Source organism: Octodon degus, unplaced genomic scaffold, assembly GCF_000260255.1.
Source record: "Octodon degus isolate 3935 unplaced genomic scaffold, OctDeg1.0 scaffold00110, whole genome shotgun sequence".
Lineage (NCBI taxonomy): Eukaryota > Metazoa > Chordata > Mammalia > Rodentia > Octodontidae > Octodon > Octodon degus.
The window spans coordinates 8,944,124-8,959,669 of record NW_004524686.1 but is presented as its reverse complement, the minus strand read 5'-3'; positions in this window follow the sequence as shown (position 1 = coordinate 8,959,669).

The following is a 15,546-nucleotide window of genomic DNA, read 5'->3' as shown; positions in this document are numbered from 1 at the left end:
AAACAACTAATTTGTACTAGCATTTCCTATAAAAGCTAGATGAAATACTAATCTTTGGTTTTTGAAATCTGCTTTGCAACATACATTATCCTCTATTATACTAGCAGTAATATTTTTATTCACAGTGCCAGCACAGAATTACAAAGCAAGAACTTATTTGTGACGTGACTACCAACTGGACAATTAGAATGCATGGAGAACAGTTTCCTAATGTTTATGCTTGTCATCAATCAGTATCGTTCTTCTCTTTCATGGCTCACTTAAGAATGCTGCAGGAAAATTCTATTTTCTGCCTTAATAAACGCTACCAAGTCAGAACATATACCATTCCATTATTGTAAAATCATTTGCTTCCTGTTCCAGAAATATTAAAGTCAGTACTGGTCTTCTTCCAGGTAATTAGAAAATCTGTGTATCTATTCATTTCATTGATGCGATCTAGAAATAGATTTTAGAATATTCAGGAGGTCATTTGGTACCATCCCTTAGAGGGATGGTGTAATAGCAATAATCATTCATAATGAAAATAATCATGATCAAAGTCATGCTTCAAAACTGAAAGGACAGCATGTTCAAATACTTGGAACAATCTGATTTGGAAAATGCAAGTCTCTTTCTCAAGTCCCATAGGTACTTTCTCTGAACAGGAGTCCTTCACATACAAATTGTTACTGTTGACACTTAAAGGGTGGCTTTAGTATATGCATTCACTGGACAGGACCCGAGCTCATTTGCATGTATAATATATGCAAATAATTATTGGAATGTCTATTCCAGTGTAGAGTTGATACTGTTGACCACAGGCACTTAGGCATGTTTTGAGAGATATGCTCTCAATAGCAGGATAGGTTTCTACCATTTAACCCACACACCCTCCATCTGTTGTCTCTGTGATCAGTGGGGTATGAGGTCAGGTAGCTCAAATGGAGATCAAGTGGCTGGTTTGGCCTCAGTCAACTGACGCTCTGAGTGAGCTAATTGCTTGTGCCAGTATAATTTTTCTCTGCAACCTTTCCAACAAATTTTTGGTATCAAGGTGGAAAGGAAGAACTGACAAAGATGGAAATCAGATTGAAAATGCAGGGTAGAAGATTTAGGAAGAAAATGACTTCTAAACTGACCCAGAAGATCAACTTGATAAAGATCACATGCAGAAAACCTACTGTGGCCAGGTATGGTGGTGCACACCTATAATCCCAGCACTCAGAAAGTTGAAGCAGGAGCATCACTAGGTGTTCAAGCTCAGCCTGGGCTATATAGTGAGTTCAAGGGCAGCCTAAACTACATAGTAAGACACTGTCTCAAAAACAAAATAAAATGAAACACAACAAAATGAAAAAGAAAGAAGAAAAGAAAATAACAAAGCAATTCTATTGTCAACATTATGCTTTATGTCAATTATTTCAGAGCTTTCCCTCTCAGATCAACAGCTAGGAAAAAGTACCCGTTCCTGTCTCTTGTCTTTAATACCATGCCAGAGGTCCTAGCCAGCATAGTGAGTGAGAAAAGGAAGTAAAAGCCAACTCAACTGAAAAGTAAGAAGTGAAGCTATCTTAGTTTTGAGAGTACCTGTGTAGTAAATGCCATAGAAAATAGCAATGTTATCATAGCAGCCTGTATATCCATCAAGAGAAGAATGATTAAACTTTTCTATTTATACATGGTGGAGTACTCTTTCATTATAAAGAAAAATAATCTCCTCCAAGGCTTATTTCATTCCGAATATGGATATGAGGAGAACTCTCTCTAACTTTTTCTCAAGCCTAACTGTGCACTTTGAGAGAGATTCATTACACCTGCAGAAGTAGAGAAATAGAACATCCGTGTGTAGCCAACAGCTAGCCCACAAAAGGTTTCATGGTAAACTCATATTTGGCAAGTACACAGTCAGAAGCTGCATCTCTGCAGAAAAGTCATTCAAGTCACATTATAAAAGCTCTCTGAAGTTTTCTGCGCTGGCACACACATGTTCAGACAGTGTCTAGTGCGAATGGTAAAATCCAATGATGGGTTCTTCTGTATTATGATTTGAAACACACAGTGACTCTGCTGAATCGCTAGAGAATTTTACTGAGCAATGCACAAAAGCCAAAACATGAAGCTTACTCCCACAGTCACATGTTTCATGATTCTAAAAGCAACAAATTCTAGAAATGGATGACAGATTGTCAACGGCTAGAGAAGGTGTAATGATGGGAAGGACCTGGATGGAATGGTAAGATGACAGCATGAGGGGCCATGTGATGCTGGACAAGGTCTGCACTTTTGCTCTAGTGACTTTGATGTGCTGGTTGTGATATCCTACTATCAGAATTGGGCAAGGCCTGGGAGGTGGCTCAGTAGAATAAGCGTTTGCCTGGAAAGCGCAAGGGCCTGAGTTCAATTCCCGGTTCGGGGGAAAAAAGAAGAGAACTAAGCCAAGAATTGGGCAAGATGTTACCACTTCTGGAAATTTGTTAAAGTTCCATAGGATACACAAGGTTATTTTCCACTCTTTTGAATTACAAGGATAACTTGGAAGAAGTTATGCAGCATAATTTTCTATTATTTTTATTCACTACATGGAATGCTATAATTATCTGAAATAAAATTTGATAAGAACTTCAACCTCAAAAAAAAAAAAAAAAAGAAAATAGCAATGTTCCTCAAAGAGACTATCTTCTATGCATATGTGCTGTGAAGGGTGTGTGGTTTCTGCTCAGATTTTTCATAAACACACCTGTGTGTATGTGTATGCTTATGTGTGCTTTATTTAGATTTTTTAAAAAAATCAAATCATGTTTTATAGATAATTTTGAAGCATCAGAGCATAATTTACAACTCAGCGGTGGAATTTCTAGGGGTTCCAAGATACTGTAAGCCAAATATAATTTTTTAAAATCATTTATGTATTTATTTATTTGGTACAGGGTCTCGATACACAGCTCAGACTCATAGTGATCCTCCTGTCTCAGTCTCCCCAGTGCTGGGATTATAGGCATGTGCCACTATACCTGGTTCCAGGGCCAGCACAGCATTCAGTGCCAGGGATTAAACCTGGGTCCTTTCATTTGCCAGGCAGGTACTTAGACCACTGAGCTATCTCCCCAGTCATAAAATTTTCATTTCAAGTAAAATAATCTAAGAACTTTGAAAAGTATATACTAAACTGTTACTTTATCTCAAACATCACATGCTCAAATTACCAATAAAAATAATTCAATTTAGCCAGGTGTGGTGGTGCATTCCAATAATCTGAGCTACCTTCAAGGCTGAGGCAGGAAAATCAAGAATTTGAGGTCAGCCTGAGACCGTAGTGAACTCCCATCTGAGAATAAAATCATGAAAAATGTCTATGAGTATTAAGTGGCAGAGCACTGGATTTCAACCATCAGTATCACAAGAAGAAAAATAAGCAGCAATATTTATTTAGTAATAACTACATGTCAATCATGGTGCCAAATGTGTGCATTATCATATTAAATCCACCCCCTCATATATTCAAGGTGTTCTTTTTAGGCTGCTGTTTTTTCAGAAAAATATCCTACAATAGAGATCTTCTTTCCAATGTGCACAGGCCCAAAGAGTTTCCTGCTAAGATTTTTGTGGGAATCAGCATCTCCTTCTGAAAGGTGGTTTCTACACGACGTAGAAGAGATGGCATTCGAGAGGGAATCAATGACAGTAGAGATAGAAAGGTTTAGAAATTGTTTAGATTTATCTACAAAATACATCTTAATCTATTTCCAGTAAAAAGCTACAAGTGGTCTCTTTTGCTCTCACAGATTCAGAATGTGGCATTTACAGAAAATAAAATTAGTTAAGAGGTACTGATTAAGAAAACAATCATGCTTTTTCTCTGGAAGACATAAAAAGGCTCTTGATGCTTGTATGGTGAGTGGGCCCAAAGGCTCAAACCTGGGTGGCCTTGGTGATTTCTGAGGATTTAGATGCCACCTTTGGACCCTGGTTGCAACTATAGAGCCAACGAAAAGGACAAGGGGTGGACTCTCAACACTGACCTGGGAAGAGATGTATCTCAGTTCTCTGCTTATCAAGGAGCCTGAGATCACTCCCTTTTTCCTGGAGGAGTCCCTCAAGGGTAAGCTTCAAAGACCATTCTTGTGGAGAAGAAAATTTGCCCTGGTCAGTGGATTAGGTTCAAGGTATTTGGCACCATCAGGGACTACAAACGTGTCTGTCTCAATTTCCTTATATGGAGAGGCTGCTAGGGCAACAAGATTAGCATGCCACATATTGTCCCTTGCATGTTAAGATGCTCCAGTGGCTCTGTTCTGGTGTTCTTCAAGCCCATCCCCAGAGGCACTAACATCATCTGAGAAGGTGCTGCTTTGATGATGGGGACACCTCCGCCAGGGGCCTTCATTATCACTCTGAGCAATTTCACGAAGCCCAACTTTGATGTGATCTCTGAAACCTACAGCTACTTGATTCCTGTCCTCACAAAAGAGATGGTGTTCACTAAGTCTCCCTGCCAGTATCTTGTAAAAACCCACACCAGAATCTTCCAGAAAACTCAAGAACAACAGTAGCTAAAACTAGATTTGATACACAAGAAATTTAAAGCAAATGAAGCCTGAAAAAACAACAATAAAACAAAATAATCACAGTTCTAACAAAAAGACTGACAGTTCTTTCTATGTGTACATCTGTGCTCAGCAGTTTGATATGCATCATTTTATCTAAAGTAAGATGAGGGAACAACAGGATAGAGGCACTGGTATGCAGTCGATTTGCTCTAGACCAGAGGTTGAACTTAGTTCTGTCTGATTCCAAAACCCAGTGTTGCATGCTACACAACCTAACCAGTGAGGCACCAAGGATGGACACACGTTAGAGAGGGATTTCTTCCCCTTAGCATCTTAAAATTAGTTAATTAATTGTACTACCACACAACATCCCAGGTTGGCCAGTGGGGTTTGCATGGAGGATGAAAGGTAGCAAAAGAAATGGCTTGTTCCTGAAAAGCTTCTAACTGGGCTGAGGTACAATTAGAAAAGGTACAATTAAAGAATACTTGTGATGGTTTGCTTTGGCTTTAGTTTGATTGTACTAAGGACTGCTTGGACAGGTGTTTGGATTGTGAGCACACAAGCCTCATAAATGGATTGGCTCAATGGTGAGCTCATGGTTGAATGGACTACTAGGAGGAAGAGCCTAGATGGAGACGGAGACTGACTGCAGGGAGCATGCCCTTGGAGGGTGTCTTTATTCTCAGGCTCTTCCTTGTTCCCTTCTGCCTGGCTATCATGAGGTGAGCCCCTTTTCTCTGCATCCCATACTACCACGATACTTTTGCCCTGGAGTTGGCCTCTGAAACTGGGAGCCAAAATTATGCCTTCCTCCTTGGACTGGTTGTTCCTCAGGTCAGTGACTGCCAGGTGGCCATTACAGTGGTATGCTGCATGGTTCTTCTAGGGCTCAGCTGTGTAGTGGACACTATTACAACAAAGTGCTTAGACCCTACATGGGAATGTCCCTGAAATCACTGGGAAAGGCTTCGGACAGACAACTAAAACAGAAGAGCTAATGTATGTGGGATTCAAAATGATATCTAAGGTTGGATTTATTTCTTTCATCTCTTCTTTCCTCCACCCTCATCACAGTGCCACCCACGTAGTGTGGTCTTCCTCATTGTCAAGTACAATGGGAAGTGATAGGAAGACTAGGAAAGAAGAAAGCTGAAGTATGGAGCTGGTATTGTCAAAATAGATCTGATGGAAAGGTAAAGGGGATAATTATTGCAGTGGGGCAAAATTTTAGTTTGGCTAATGTTGGTATATATGCTTAGATAGGTGAGATGGTCTCAGTTGGGCAAGGGCTTTAATACTAGTAAATATCTAGCATTCTTCATTTGCAAGCAAGTGAAAAGAACTGCAATTTGAACTATACACACAGAACACACACACACACACACACACACACACACACACACACACAGAGTCCTGCATGATGCATGCACACATACATACACTAATTGGATATAGGATAGCTTTTACAACTCAAGAAAATGTATGGCAGCTCTAAGAAACTGCAAGATCTACTCCTGATCATTTAAATTTTAAAATGAACCGGAGCGCAATATATTTGAATCTTCTGGGCCAGGATTCAAATTCCATGGGGAGTCTGATGTGCTTCCCTGGCTTGCTTTATTTATTTATTTATTTATTTATTTATTTATTTATTTATTTTGTGGAACCAGGGACTGAACTCAGGCCCTTGTGCTTGCCAGGCAAGCTTCCCTGGCTTACATAACTATTGTTTGACCAGAGGAAGGTGGGACAGTGTCCAGTGGGAAAGGAGCTTGTGGCTAGATGTCCCACCAAAGCCTCATGCGGTCATGGGGTGGGCTTCTAGTTTGTGACTGATTCATGGTCCAATGCTGGGATGATGGATGATGGGTATGAGTGTTTCACCTGCCCTGGGGCAGGTAGCCTGTGTACAATATAAGGGAGGGAGAGAGGCTTGCTCTTTTGCTCCTCCCTTGTGGATTTTGCTATCCTTTACTCTCATGTACTGTTGTCTGCTGTAATGCCACCCTGCTTTGGACTGAAACGTTTACAAACTGTGAACTAAATAAGCCTTTCCCTCTTAAATGTGGGTGTTAGGTATTTTGTCTCAGCAATGAGAATAAAGTAACCAAGACAGAATTTGGTATCAGGAGAGTGGGGTCATAGTTGTGAAGTTGTCTGGCCATGTGACTTATAGTTTTGGGAATTATTTTGGAAAGGTTTTAAGAGACTGCTCTAGAGGTAGCCCTACATGCTTTAAACTATATTGGAGACGCTGGTTGGAGCCTGGAAAATCAGAGTACTGATGTAAATACTGCGCATTAAGATGAAGCTCAGGAGGCTTGTATTGAGAAGAACTGCAGTGGTTTCTTGATCCCAGGTGATATATGTTGTGCTTTGGCAGGAAATTGTTCTGCATTTCACTTGTGTTTAGTGATATTGCCTGGGTAGCAGGGAAATTTCAGTGCAGTTGACTGTTGGGTGGTGGCATGCTTAATGTTGAGAGCTTTAGGGCAGATCTCTGTTTGAAATTAAGAGTGAAAAGCAAGCAAGGTGATTTGCAGCATTTGGCCACATGGAAGGCTCCATGGATTTGTGGATTGCAAAGAGGACACAGAGGAGACTGTGGTTGTTAAACGTGAACAGGACAATGTAAAACAAAGGTCTTTCACCTGAAGGGAAGAGTCTATTTGAACTGTAGGAGATCCCTGTGTTTTAGTCTTGCAGTATCATGTTGTTAAAAGTTAAAGAGAGAAAAAAAGATTGTGATTATATAGTTCTTTTAATCTGATTTTAATGTAGTTTTTAGATATATACGTATAGTCAGACTAGTTAGTCAAAACAATGTGGTTTTAAGCTTGAACTTTGGTCACCCTTTGGATATTTTGCTTTTGGTGTGAGAATGAGTGCAATAAGAATTTTAATGAGTGAAATATAGAATAGTCATATTAATGTAAATATGAATAGACCAAGACATGTTATCTTTTCATAAATCTGCCACTAGAGATTATAGCTTAAGGAAATACGTATGGTTATCCAGTTGACCAGGGGTAGATTATGGTGGACTGACAACTAGTGGTCAATTTGTAACACACAGCTGAAATGAATCAGTGTGGTGCTGTGTGTGGAGGGTTCACCTGAGGACCATTGCCAATAGCGTAAAAAGTAGAATTGGAGAGGAAGACAGGGGCTGTTGGCCCTCCTCAAGGAGCTTTCCTGCTATGGACTCAGCCATTCTCATCACCACAGGTGCTTGGGACCTTGTCACTGAGAAAGGCTGTAGTTCACTTTGCGGGAGCTCTGGTCCTTACTTCGAGCATCACTTCTTGGCTCCATAGGGAAAGATGGTGTGCTGGCTTTCCTGATATGAATGTGGCTATTCACATCATCAAAGGAGCTTTGGACTTCATTGTCCCTGAGAATGGCTGTGGTACTTTTCTGAGGAACATTGGTCCTTGTTTTGAGTGTTGTTTCCTGGCTCCAGTTCAGATCCCTCAACCTGCTAGCACAGATCCTTCATCCTGCTGACACAGACTTTCTGTCTTCCACTGCTGACCTTTGAGCCTTTCCAGCAGAGATCCATGAAACAGACTTTCACAGAACATTGTTGTGGGCTCCAGGCCTCCAGGTGGACTTGTGGGAGGCCTTATCATGGGCTCCTAGGTCTTCAATTATACTCATTCGGGATAGCACTGTGGGATCTAGGCCCTCAGTTGGATTCTTTGGGTTATTAGCATGTGGAGAGATTTCCTGCAACTTTTGTACTTGACTCTTTGAGTGGCTATTATAAAATAATCCTATAAATTATGTGTTCTGTATTAAGTCATTTCCTTTTTAAACCTTGATTACAATAATGGTCTTACTATAATTGGTGACATGGCTTCCATGCAAGTAGAAATATACCACTGAAGGTGGAATTTAGGGTGCAATGTTTGGGATGGGTGGGAGGAAAATTTGAGAGCTAATTTGGAATCACTTCCATGGGATTTTTGACTATAGGCAGAAAGAAGAGTTGACAGAAGACAGCAAAAAAACTGAAAGAAAGCTATAAGGACAAACTGTCAAAGAAACCATGTTAGAGCAGTGTCAAATACTCTAGTCAAGAAGAGACTAATTGAAGGGAAAATTTTCTATCTCAAAACCATAGTTCTTCCCTCCCTTCCTTCATCCTTCACTTTATTTTCCTCCCTTCCTTTTTCCTTTTGTCCTTTTTTCCTTTCTTCCGTCTTTCCTTTTTTTTGTGCTAGCAAGTGAACCCAGGGCCTTGCATGTACTAGGCAAGAACAATACCTCTGAACTGCATCAACACTGTTCTATTTTTAACATTGCAAGTAAATTTCTTTCTTTCTTTTTTTTGTATTTTAGAGAAGGGTCTACAGGGTGTACAGGGTCTCTCTACGTAGATCAGACTCAAAGTGATCTGCCTGTTTACAGCCTCCCAAGAGCTGGGATTACAGGTGTGTGCTACCATGCCCAGTCTCAATTGCCTTCACAGTGCATTGTGCCCCTGGGGCAGGGCCAGCACAGCAGGTCTGGTTTATTGAACCCCTGACCCCTGTATGTGCTTCAGGCACTTTAATCAACTGAGGTATTTGGCTGACCCCTGAAAGTAAATTTTGTAACATTGCAAGTATACTTTTTAAAATACGTGCCACCAAACACATACTTAAAAACTTGCCCTTCTTACTTAAAAACTGATTCTCCATTGCTCTCTAGACCTGGATCTATAATCCCTAATATGATATCAAAATCTTCTATATTCTGATTCTTTCTTCTTTCTTGAACATCTGTATTTTCTTCCTCCCCTCCACCTTTTTTCCTTTTTTTTTTTTTTTTTTTTTTTTTAGCAGAACCGGGGATTGAACTCAGGCCCTTGCACTTGCCAGGGAAGTGTTTTTTCCACTGAACCATCTCCACAGCCCCCCTTCTTTCTTGAAATAAAATCTCATGCCATACTTTTTTTTATTTTGCGGAACCAGAGATTGAACTCAGGCCCTTGCGCTTGCCAGGGAAGTGTTTATTCCACTGAGCCATCTCCCCGGCCCCTGTTCTTTCTTGAGTAAAATCTCATGACATACTTTTTTTTTTTTTTCCAGAACCGGGGATTGAACTCAGGCCCTTGCACTTGCCAGGGAAGCGCTTATTCTACTGAGCCATCTTCCCAACCCTATTTCTTGTTTTTGCTGTGTAACACCTTACCTCTCACTTTGTACTATGTGACTGGTATCTACCCCACAAAACACAAACCATATTGATATTCTATGCATCCTACAAATCTCAGATAAATCTCCTTCAAGAAACTTTTCTGTTCACCAAAGTGGAGAGTAGTGCCACCTATTGCACACTCTATATGTTCCCTTAGCACTACAAGTGAGAATGGTATAGCTGATGAGAATGGTATGACTCATAGCATGGAAATCATATGCTTTCCCAGTATGTTCACTATCAAACCACACCTTCCAAACACTTTCCAGTGATATATAGAAATGCTCATTACCTGACTTGATTAACATCCATTATGTACATGTGTTCAATTACCACAGTGCAGCCTATGAGGAAGTACAGGTTTAAGAAATGACTTCCAATGGCCAGTAGATCTCAGTGCTTTTTATGTGATCAAGTATGAACTATTCTTTTTTACTTATACTCATAATTAGAGATTTTTTGAAGATACAGGTTATGCACATAGTTTTTAATGTATATTTTGAGTTTCTCTCTCAAATCTAGTTTCATGACCAGATTATTTCTGAGGATTCCACAATTTTCTCAGAAGGCCTGTAAAACCCAAACATGGTAATCAATCCATGTTAGGCTATTAAATGTGCTTTATCTATTCCAGTCTGTTGCTGTGGAAATAGATACAACACAGGAGCCTTGGCAGTATGACAAGCAATTAAGACACCAATACGTTTAGTCATGTATGAGTTTTTTCTCACAGTGAGACCTCAAAGCTTTGCCTGCCACTGACACTGTTAGTCATTGAATGAATTACACAAGATGAGGTTGGCAGGTGTAATTATATATTTCTATGGTGATTATGTATAGCCTACTATAGAGACCAACAAGCCTGTTACTTTGTACTCATTGAAGCATTCAGTGAGCTAGTGAAGTATTTGGGGTTCACAGCCCTCTTTGGAGTAAAGGAAATCCAAAGTAAAGGACAACTCTGCTGACAATTGCAACTAATGCAGTTGGGTTGATGAACATGGTCATTGTCTTTGGAATAATGTTCAGCGGTTGGATGATTATATTGTCACATGCTTTAGAAACTACATGGACTTTTATGGGACTGGACTGAAGACAACAACTGCTAGTAAAAGTACCAGATGTTGGACTGATATCAAACCCAGGTTAGTAACGTGATTAGAAATAGAGAACAGAGTTTTACAAAATCAGTTTAGTTTTTATGTGTAGATACAATTTGCTCTTGCTTTATTTTCATGAATTCAAATGCGTAGATTCTGTGGAAGGAAGAACGCTGTAGCATTAGTTACTTTCCACATGCAGTGTCTTTGTTAGAGTAGCTTAAATTTACTTTGAAAGATTATTATTTTTATATTCCCATTTTCCTCACATGAGATTTTTGGGAAGGGTGGAATTGAACCAAGTTAGCCTCAGAGTATCTCACAGAGAACAAGGGAGGTGATTTAAGAAATGTAATTGTCTTTTTAATCTCCCTCCTGCTTCACCAAGGCACCCCTCAAAGGAAGGATATTATTGTCATTAATGAAATCTTAATTAGCCTATGTCTAGATCAGTGCTCAATGCTGATCTGGGTCAAAGGCACCTATGATGCATCTGTCTTCGCAGAGGGTTAAGTCGAATTGTATAAATTAAGTCTGTGCTCCATGTGTGAGCATTGTGGGAAATATCCAGCTGCAATCAGCAAACGCTGAGATTGTACCCATGTTGTCACATCTGACAACCTACTTTTATCAACATAACTGTCTTCAGGCATCCTTACACATAAAGGAAATGGAAAACAAATAAAAAGTTGAAAATAAAACAAACCCAGTCAGCCAAAATACGTCATTTATGATGGTGCCAGGCTTCACCTATTTTGAGAAATGTACAAAACATCCTTAATTAACAGTTATATTTTCAAAGGAACCTACTTATTGGGTACATATGATTTGTCTAACACTCCTATGGGTACTGAAGGAAAGTACTGTTTAGGACATGGTTCTTCAGGGAACTGAGTTCACTTACCAGAAGGAGACATCTGTTAAAACTGCTCATGGTCCTGCTTGCTAAGCTGAGGAGTATCAGCTGGAAATACTGTTGGTCTTCCTAGAAGGAGGAAGGTAATATAGCTAGAATAGTGAGGAAAGGCCAGGTAGAGGAAGTGGAGCAGGAGCCAGAAGTCTGTGGATATCGATGGGAAAAAGGAAGGTGAAAGCGCTTCTTTTGAGAGAAACAGCATAGCAGTAATAGCGGTGAGCATACTGAGTTCTTGGAAGAGTGACGCAATCTTTCTGGGTACCACAGAGTGTATTTGTGCATGTTGTGAGATGAGTTTGGAGAGAGTGGAGCTTGCAGTATCAGGCACTAGAGGCTGAACTTTATTGTGCAGACAATCATGAGCCTTGGAGAATGCTTAAGAAGAGTGGCACAAAGTAACTGTTTTTAGATGGTTGCTTGAGTGCCACATTTGCTGTCTGATTGTGGTCCTTGGACTAGCATTGTCAGTAACACCTGGAAACTTGTTAGAAATGCTGATTTGTTTTCCATCCCAGGCACCACGTGCTGCGCTGGTCCCGCCCCCAGTTGTCCTGAGCTGGCCACCGAGTCCAGGCGCGGTGGCGCATGCCTGTAATTGTAGCACTGGGCAGGCTGAAAACAAGAGGATCACTCTGAGTCTGTACTGCATAGTGAGACCCTGTCCCAGATACATAAAATCTTTAAAAATTAAAAAGAAATAAAATTTAAAAAAATACATTTGCTGATTTTGAGGCCAGGTATGTGGCTCACTGATATAGCACTTGCCTGAAATTTACAAGGCCCTGGGTTTCATCTCCAGCTTGGGGGGCGGGAGAACAAATCTCTGAGAGTAGGGCCGAAAAGTCTGCAGTTTAACAAGTCCTTTACTATACAGTTGTGTCTCAGTTCTCTTGCGGAAGATTGGTTACAGGACTCTCCCATTCTCTAGTACAGTTAGGAAAGTCTATGGATGCTCATGTCCCTTACATAAAATGTCATAGTATTGGCATGTAATCTACTCACAGCTTCCAGAGTGCTTTAAAACATCACTAGGTTACTTATACTAACTAATGTAGTGTAAATGCTATGGAAATAGTTGTCTGCTATATTGTTTAGAGAATAATGACAAGAAAAATGTACATGTTCAGTAAGGATGCAATTTCTTTTCAGAATATTTTTGCTGTGGATTTGGCTGAATTCACAGATGCGGTACCAGTGGACCTGAAGCACTGACTGTAGTGTATGTATTACAGGAAGTCAGGCAGGAGGCTCCTGGGTAATTCAGTTTCTGGACCAAAGGACTGAGATGAGAATCCTCATCTCACAATTTACATAAATAAGCCATTATCTGGAGAATGTAATCTGCTGATTTTTATCATCCCTACAGTAAGAAGTTAATTTATGAACATATGCAATGGTAGATACATATGCATTTTAATTACCAAAACTATGTGAAGAGGCAGGGAAACCCACATATAGACTGGTTTGATCACTGGAATTTTTAAAAAGCTTTTTAGTCTCTGCTTGCTCAGCAGGTAGCTATTTGTCTTCCTCCATCATTTTCTCTGTGATCTATATCATTGTAATATCCTCCATTTTTTTTTTGTAGAGTCAAGTCATGACTCATCCATATAGTACTACAGGAGATGCTTGTCGCTCTAATAACCTGTTGTTAATTTCTCCAATGCCATTTTTTTATGATTACCATATGTTTTGGATTTCCTTCAGTTCAGAGTCATGTTGATTGCATTTGGGAGCTCAAGGAGGGGTTCTCTGCACCTATGACACATAGGGCTGGAGAAAGGAACGGTTGAAACTGGAAATTTAGTGTTGAGAAATGAAAGCAGTTAACTTTAAATAGCTGACTTTTTACAAGCATTTCAACTAGTCATTTTGTCAAAGAAAAGGCAAGATTAGTGTTTAGGTACTTAAAAAGCAGTGCACTGCATTTTGGAATCAAACATCTAGAGTTTGCATCTTTATTTCACCACTTACTGAGCTGTATGACCTTAAGCAATTTACTTTGTCTCTGTGAAATTTATTTTCCTCATTTGTGAAGTAAGGGGTAGTGTTTTTTTTTCATTTATATATTTGGTACAGGGTCTTGGTACATAGCTCAGACTCATAGAGATCCTCCTGTTTCATCCTCCCCAGTGCTGGGATTAAAGATGTGCACCACCATGCATGGTTTCTGGGGCTGACCCGGTGTGGAGCAGGCACAACACGTGATACTGGGATTAAGCCTGGGTCCTTGCACTTGCCAGGCAGGCACTTATACAGCTTAGCTATCTCTCTGGCCAGTAGTGGTATTTCTGAGGGTGACTAGTCATAAACTTTGCACACTATTCAGTGCTGTATAAAGTTTATTAGCTGTAGTTTTAGTGATGTAATGCTTGATTTTGCAGCAAACTTGCCAGAAATAGCAGTGCTAACCCGTGACTTTATATATATGCCCTCTGTTGCAGATAGTTCAGCTGGTAGTGCTTTCTCCGGCACTGGGAACAGTGCCTCTTAATGGGTGAATGTGACAGTAGTTTGGCTATATAATGTGGGAGTAGTTGGACTTTAAAATGAATTTTTCTGGGTATCCTTGAGTTCATTGTTTTCCATAACATGGTTAGAATTTCAAAATATCTGACATTCAGAGAAGTTTAGACAACAGATATAGAAGAATTTTCCTAAATCCTGAGAGAGAGTCTGAGAGTGTGTAATTCAGTGGTAGAGTGGTAGAATAGTAACATGTATGAGATTCAGCACCACACACACACACATACATACACAAGAATGACATCTACAGGTATTAATCACAGGATGCACCAGTTAAAATTTTTTCAAACACCTTCCAATTAGGAGGTATAGCATAGTGAAATGAGTGGTAGTGAATTTAGAACAAAGAAGATAAGACATAGTATGTGTGTGTGTGTGTGTGTGTGTGTGTGTAGGTTTATTACTAGAGACTCAACCTTGGGCCACTGTATCACAGAAATATGTCCTTGCTTTTTATATTTTTTTTCTTTTAAGACACGGTCACACTAAGTTGTCCAGAGTGGCTTTAAATTTGCAATCCTCTGTCCTCAGCCTCCCAAGTAGCAGAAATTACAGGCATGTGCCTGGCAAGCCAACGTTTGATTCCTGTATCGATCTATTCTCTGAGCTCAGGTTTTTCATCTATAATAATGAATTTTCTATTGGAATCTGCCTTATAAACTTTGTGATAAGTTAAAAATAGCCAGGAAATAAAATCCATCTAAATATCCATCAACCATCAACAGATGAATAAAGAAAATGTGGTACATAATACACAAGGAAATTCTATGCAGCCATAAAAAAGATGAAATCTTGCCATTTGTGACAACCCAGAGAACCTGGAGGACATTATACCAAGTGAAATAAGCCAGACATAAAAGTCAGCCACCTGAATATGTTACTCACATGTAGACTCCAACAAATGGATAGTGCAGCAGTTGAAAGTAGAGCAGAACTTACCGGAGACTCTGGAGAGTAAGGGAGAGTATTGATAGGAAGAGGTTGGTGAATGGGTGCCACGGCATAGTTGCACTGGAGGACTATGTTCTTGGATTCTATGGTGACGTGGGGTGAAACAGTAACAATGCATGTCTGTCTCAAAATAGCTACAAGAGGGGATTTTGAGTGTGCTCACCAGAAAGAAATGATCAATGTTTAAAATGATAGCTATAGGGGCTGGTGAGATGGCTCACTGGTCTAAAGCACCTACTTACAACAAGCTTCGCAAAGCACAGGGACCGCGGTTCAATCCCCCAGCACCACATGCCAGCCAGCCCCGCCCCCTGGTGGGCTGAGCTGGCCACACACA